Source organism: Bos taurus, chromosome 5 (genome assembly GCF_002263795.3).
Source record: "Bos taurus isolate L1 Dominette 01449 registration number 42190680 breed Hereford chromosome 5, ARS-UCD2.0, whole genome shotgun sequence".
In the NCBI taxonomy this organism is placed as follows: Eukaryota; Metazoa; Chordata; class Mammalia; order Artiodactyla; family Bovidae; genus Bos; species Bos taurus.
Window position 1 is genome coordinate 115,007,977 of NC_037332.1, and position 6,000 is coordinate 115,013,976.

At 65.3% G+C, this 6,000-nt stretch overlaps 1 protein-coding gene across 2 annotated transcripts in view; it reads right to left on the reverse strand.

The window, feature by feature from the left end:
- The window catches only part of SHISAL1 (shisa like 1), an 81,470-nt gene extending 75,901 nt beyond the window's left edge, over positions 1-5,569 (reverse strand). The window contains exon 1 of one of the 2 annotated variants that reach the window (XM_002687976.7): positions 5,172-5,569. The gene's annotated coding sequence lies outside the window, so the exon portion shown is untranslated. Of the gene's footprint in view, positions 1-4,409; positions 4,545-5,171 lie in introns of those variants that run through there. The other variant, XM_024992825.2, reaches the window with a different exon arrangement.
- Positions 5,570-6,000: the final 431 nt, after the last annotated feature.

A 6,000-nucleotide genomic window follows, 5' to 3' on the forward strand; every position in this document is an offset into this window, starting at 1 on the left:
ACCCCTCTCCCCCACGCCAGGCAGCGGCCTCAGATGCCCCTGAATGATGCCGACAGGGCCGGCATCATATCGTGAACATCCTTGACTTTCCAGGATGCCCAATTCACTGTGACCTTGAGCACGCCACCAGCCTGCCCTGGGCCCCAGGGTCCCCACTTACACGGTAAGTGGACAAGCTTCGAGCTCCCTATCAGGCCCTAAAGCATCCCAACATCACGGTACAAGACATGGGCCTCTGAGATGCTGGGGTCCCTGACTTTATCTGCCCCTCCCCCAGCTGTAGGATGTGGAGGGTAGGGGCTCCCACGTCCCAGACTCTGCCCGTGACTTTCCCCACCGCAACCCTCATGAAACCCGTTAGGCAGGCACTAAGTCGCTGCACTGTTGAACGAGAAAACCCAGGCTCAGACAGCAAGAGCTTCGGCAGTGAGTGGTCACATCAGGACGTCCAGGGAAGACCCTCTGGAAAATTTTCAACCTGCTCGCAGCTAAGGCGGAAAGGAAAGGCAGCTCATCACATGTGGGCCAAACTGGGGTACAGGGGGGTGCACCAGCAGGTGCAGAGGTGCTGGGACAGCCACGGTCTCAGCTCAGAGAGGTATTTGTTCATATAGTCAGTCGTCAAACAGATCCTGCGCCCTGAGTCACGTCTCGGGGCAGGTGTGAGGGGGCTTGGCTGCTTCTTTACCTTCTTAGGGGTCAGACCCTGGAGAAGGGGGCCAAGGAATGTGTGTGCTGGAGGGAGGAGGGAAGGGAGGGATAAAAGAAAGGGAGAAGGAGGAGGGAGGGGGTGGGGCCTCTCCCCTGCCAGCAAGCCCTGTGCGGGGTGAGGCTGACACCAACAGAGTGGGTAGCACCTGGCATCCCCCGGAAGACTGTGGCCAGGGTGGGCAGGGCCTCTGGTCACCCTCCCCACTTTCACTGGCTCCAGACAGTCAAGACCCCACCTGCCAGAAGAGCGTTTAGGAACCAAGGGCCCACAGTGCTCAGGAGTTGACTTCAGCAACTTCTAGAAAGAGTGGCTGGGCTGGGGAAAAACCACCCTGGGAGAGCTAGAGATAGGCTCTGAGTTCATCCTAAGATTGATACGAATCTGTTGTGTGACTCAGCCGGAGAGAAGCTGAAACAAGAGGTTGCATTAATAGAGGTAGAGCATCCCCAAGGAGGGAGGTGATAGTTTTCCTCTGAGCCTAAGACGGGCCACACTCTGCATCAGTCCAGAAGAGAGGGAGCAGGGCAATGACTAGGAGGATGTGAGACTCAGCAAAGTGTCTGAAGAGCCACCAGGGTCACCATCGGGCACAGGCTGAACTCCGGCTGGTGGAGCGTAGTGGTTAGGGGCACGGGAGTAGCCGGGTTACTTTTAACCTCCCTGAGCCCGTTTTCTCAGCAGTGCAACTGCATCAACAGCGGCTTGACTCAGGGTTGGTGCACAGAATTAAATGGGCTCAGCGCCTGCCCAACACAGGACCTAGTGCACAGTGGGCCTCTGGGCTTTCATGGTCAAAGGCAATCCCATTGCTGTTCAGGCAAATCCTTATACTTGTGATAGTGAAGTCTGTCATAGACTCACTCAGGCAGTTGGAGCTGCCAGATCTGGTGGCCACTTGCTACCTTCCCCTCCCAGCAGCAGCCAAGGGCCAGGCCAGGAAGCGGTCCTCTCCCACCATGTGGCCGGGAAGCAGACCCCTTTTGTTCTTCCAAACCTCCCTCTGCCCACCCCAATCACAGGCTCCACCCACAGACCATGGACTAGTCCAAGGGCTGAACCTGACCATCCCTCCCTCCTCCCACTACCTAACCCACACCCAGAATGGGCGGCGGTGGCAGTGACCTGCCCTCCTGACCTAGCCCTGCTCCAACTGCACCATCTCCCCCTGCTCCCTAGTCCTGCAGCCCCCTCCCCGCGCCCCCCACGCCCCACCTCTGAGCCCCGCCCACCTGTCCACAGGATGCCTCCCTCCCAGCTGTGTGTCCACATCTGTGCCCCTGGAGGGGCTCTGCCGGGAAAACACCACTGCTCCTCTCTTCTGGCTGATTCATGCCTGCCTGCCTTTCAGACCGGGTGCCCCTAGCCCTGAAGCCACCGCAGGGTCTCTGGGCAGATTCTCCCCACTTGCATCCCCCCTACTCAGCCTCCCCCGGCTCTGGGGAAGCCTGCCCTCCCTCCCCACTGGCTTCTCCGGGTGGGTTTCCCTTGGAGCCGCCAAGGGCAGAGCTGCTGCCCTCCAGCAGCAGACGTGGGGGCTCGCTGAGTTTGGCTGAAGAGGAGGAGTGAGGGGAGGAGGAATGATGCGTGGCATCCTCAGCTTCCTTGGGACCTTGCTCTCTCTCTCACTCACAAAGGTCTGAGCAGCGCTGGCCCTGCCCCCACTCAGCCTGTCCAGCCCAGCTGCCCCCGATAAGCTCCAGGCTGGTGGCCTGGGAGCGGCAGGGTGGGACACACACATGCACACACACACACACACCCCCCACACGGCTCAGAGCCAATCTCCCCGCTCCCAGCTTCCCCTGCCAGTCCCATACCTCCCAGAGCCTGAGACGGAGCGGAGAATTCAGTGTGATGTGACAGCAGGGAAGCCCCTCCCTAGGGCTTTCAGCTTGAGCCTCGAGGGGTGGGGGCTGCCTGGCCGCAGTGAACTTTCCAGCCACCTCCTGCCCCACACTCGGCCCCCGGCCTGGACAGGCACAGACCACAGCCTCTCTGGGGGAGGCGATTCGTGCTCAGGGACGTGTTCCGCCCTGAGCGGACACCGGTCTAGGGGGTGGTGGGGGATGGATCCCAATCCCGGGCAACACTGACCAGCATGGTTACGCTCCTGGCTGGCCCCAAGGACTAGGGCTGGACGGCCAGCTTCCCTGCCACCTTCAGCCCACCTGGCGGGTGAGGGAACAGGGGGTGAAGGAGGAGCTCCCTTTAGCCTGATCTGAAGGCAACTTACTGGCTCACCCGGATTTCCATAGCAGCCCAGAGTGAAATTCGTGGGATGCCAGTGACTAAAGACACGCTGGGGTCCAGGCCCTCATTCCACACTAAGAAATAGGCCCAGAGCAGGACAGGCGCCTGCCCAGGGTCACACAGTCAGAACTCACAGGGCTTTCTCGGTGTGACCTCACAGCAACCTTCAGAGGTGGGCATGGTGCCCGTGCTACTTTACACGAAGGGGAAACAGGGGCTCAGAGGGGTCAAGCGCCTTGTTCAAGGTCACACAGTGGCGGGGAGAGAGGGGTGGAGGCCTCCGGCTGTGATTCCTGGGGCAAGGCACCTTTCCCTCTTCCCATCCCGGCCTGGGCTTGCCTGGGCAGGAGCAGCAGGCGCTAAGACAAGGGATCAGAGAGGTCAGGAGAGGCACAGTAGACACAAGGCACGCTGGCAGATTATATAAGTCGCCTTCCCAGCCCCACTGCCCCAGGGGTGCTGGCTGGGGAAGCCGCACAGGGCACCAGACCCGCGAGGTCGGGCCTGGCCCCCCAGCCAGCATCGGCTCTCTCTGAAGAGATGACAGTTGGAGGCGCCAGGACACACTGGCTTCTCTTCCTCCTTTCTGGTTTCCTCTGGCTGAGTAACAAATACTAACACTGATAATGATAATAATAATTAGAATAAATATAACCTGAAGACGCTCGGGGCCTCGTTGCCATGGCAACCGTTGGCGCTAAGGCGCTTCGGAGGCCGCCGCCAGGCCACCCGGCCCCCGGGCGCGGAATCAATATTGATTCGGCCCCAGGAGGCGGCGGCGGCTCCTCCACTGGGACCACGCGGCGGGTGCCGAGCGAGGGACACGCACTTGGAGAGGCCTTCGTGATTGCCCGCGCCGCCCAGCCGGGACCCTCGGAACCGGTCGGGTCCCCAGCCTGCCTCCGGAACCCTGCCCGGCGCGCACGGGGCTCCGGGTTCGCCCAGTTCCCGCACTGGTCCTCGGACGCCGGTCCCCGCCTCGGACGCGAATGCCGGTCCCGGCGGCCACGTCCCTGCACGGTGCGCCCTGGACTGCTCCTCGGACCCGGCCCAGGTCCTCTCCAAGGTTCAGCGACCCCGACCTTGGTGAGCCCTGGCGCGGACCCCAATGCCAAGGCGCCGGCTGTCCGACGCGTCTCCCACCCCCAGACTCTTCCCCGGGCGTCCCCGGCCCCCTTTCCACAGCACCCCGGATCCCTCGATGCTCCGAACTTGCCTCTCCCAGGGCGCCCACCTCTCCCCGCCCGCCTCGGGCGCCCGACCCCCTTCTCGGGGAGCCGGGGAGCCAGGGAGCCGAAGATCCGCGCCCACCCCCCGCACAACTCGCCGGGACCCTCCTCCTCCACAAGCTCCGCTCCGACCCCTCTCGGCAGCTGCGCTCGGACCCCCGGCCCAGCGCGCCCCTCCCCCGCGCGGCCCCAGCCCGGCCCGCCCCCGGGGCGCCGCTCACCTCCTGCCCGCCGCCCGCTCGCTCTTCGCTGCGCCGCGGGGAGTCGGCGCCCGCGGGGCTGAGCCGCCTGCCGGGGCGCCGGGCCGCCCACGCCCCCGCGGTGCCCCCGCCGCCGCCGCAACAGTTGTCCCGGCTCCGGGGGGCTCCGGGGCCAGCGCCGGGAAGGCGGCCGCTCTTAGGCGCGCGGGGCGCGGGCGCGGGCTCGGGCTGGGGCTCCGGCTCGCGGACCGGCCGCCGGCCGCATGCCCCGCCGCGCGCCCGCCCGCCGGCTACTGGGCGGCCCGAGCCGCCCGCCCGCCCGCCGGCCCGGAGCCCCGCGCCGCGCCCGCCGCAGCCGCCGCCGCCGCGCTCATGCTCGCCGGCCCTGCGCTCGCCGCCGCCGCCGCCGCTGTGCCCACTTCACTCTTTGCCGCTCGCCGCTCGCCCTCTGCTGCCCCCTCTCCCGGCTCGCGGCGCCCCGCGCTCCCGCCCAGCGCCCGCGGCTCCCTTCTCTCTCTCTCTCCCCCCGTTTTTCCTTTCGCAATCTCGCTTCCTCCCCGCGCTCGCCCTCGCCCCGGCCGTGTGTCTCTGCGTCTCTTCCCTTTCGCGACCTCCTCTTTCTTCTCTGCTCCCCCCTTTCTCACTGTTTGCTCCCCTCCTCCCCCCTTCCTGTCTGCTGTCCCCTTACCGCTCTCCTCCCGCTTTCTTTCCCTTCTGTTCCTTTCCTTTCTTCCTTCCTCCTCCGGCACCCCATCGCCGTCTCCCCAGCCCCGCCACACTCACCTGCCTCCTTCCTGGCCGCTCCCCAGCCCTCGGGCCGGCGCAGCTGTTGTAGAGGGGCGGGCGAGGGGCACGCCAGCCCCGCTCCGGCCACCTGGCTGCTGGCCGGGCGGCCCCTCCAGCTTCCCCTCCTCCGGCGGCCGGCCGCTGGAGGGCCCCACCTGCCGCGCGCCTCCCGCTGCGGGTGCTGAGCCAGACATCCCTTCCAGGCCGCCCCTCCTCCAGAGGTGGTCAGGGCCGGGGTCAGGCTGAGGTGGCCCCTGGCAGGGTCAGACTCGGGCCCGAGACTCCTTCGCAGCAGACCAGATCTGGCCAGTTTCCAATGAGGAAAACCCCGACTTCCTCGGGCCTCCGTGCGGCGTGGGCTCCCCGCCCCTGTTCCAAACCCCCCTTCTCTCCACTTCTCCTCCCCAGCAGCCACCCCCTCCCCCGTTTCACCCCTCACCTGCAGACCGGGGCCAGACTGAGCCAACCTCACTAAGCCCCAGTTCCCCCCCACCCCCCACCCCCCCCCCCGGCCCTGGCCCAGTGACCTCTGAGGGGTAAAGCTGGTCGTGTAGGGGCCACTGCAGCCTCTTCCAGGGCCGGGCAGCAGGCTGGGAGTGAGGATGGCTCACTGACTGGTGGATCAGGGAGGGACAGTGGCTTTGAGTGCCCGGGGGGCAGGTGGACCTCACCCCTGCAAACCCCACGTCCGCCGTGTCCCTGGCTCTGGCTCCATTTTTACAGACACTGAGTGCACCTCTCCAAAAACCAGGCTGAGCCCGTCACTCACCTTGTTTGACTTATTCCTCACCACAGTGCTGGGTCTTGGCTTCCCCATTTTACAAGT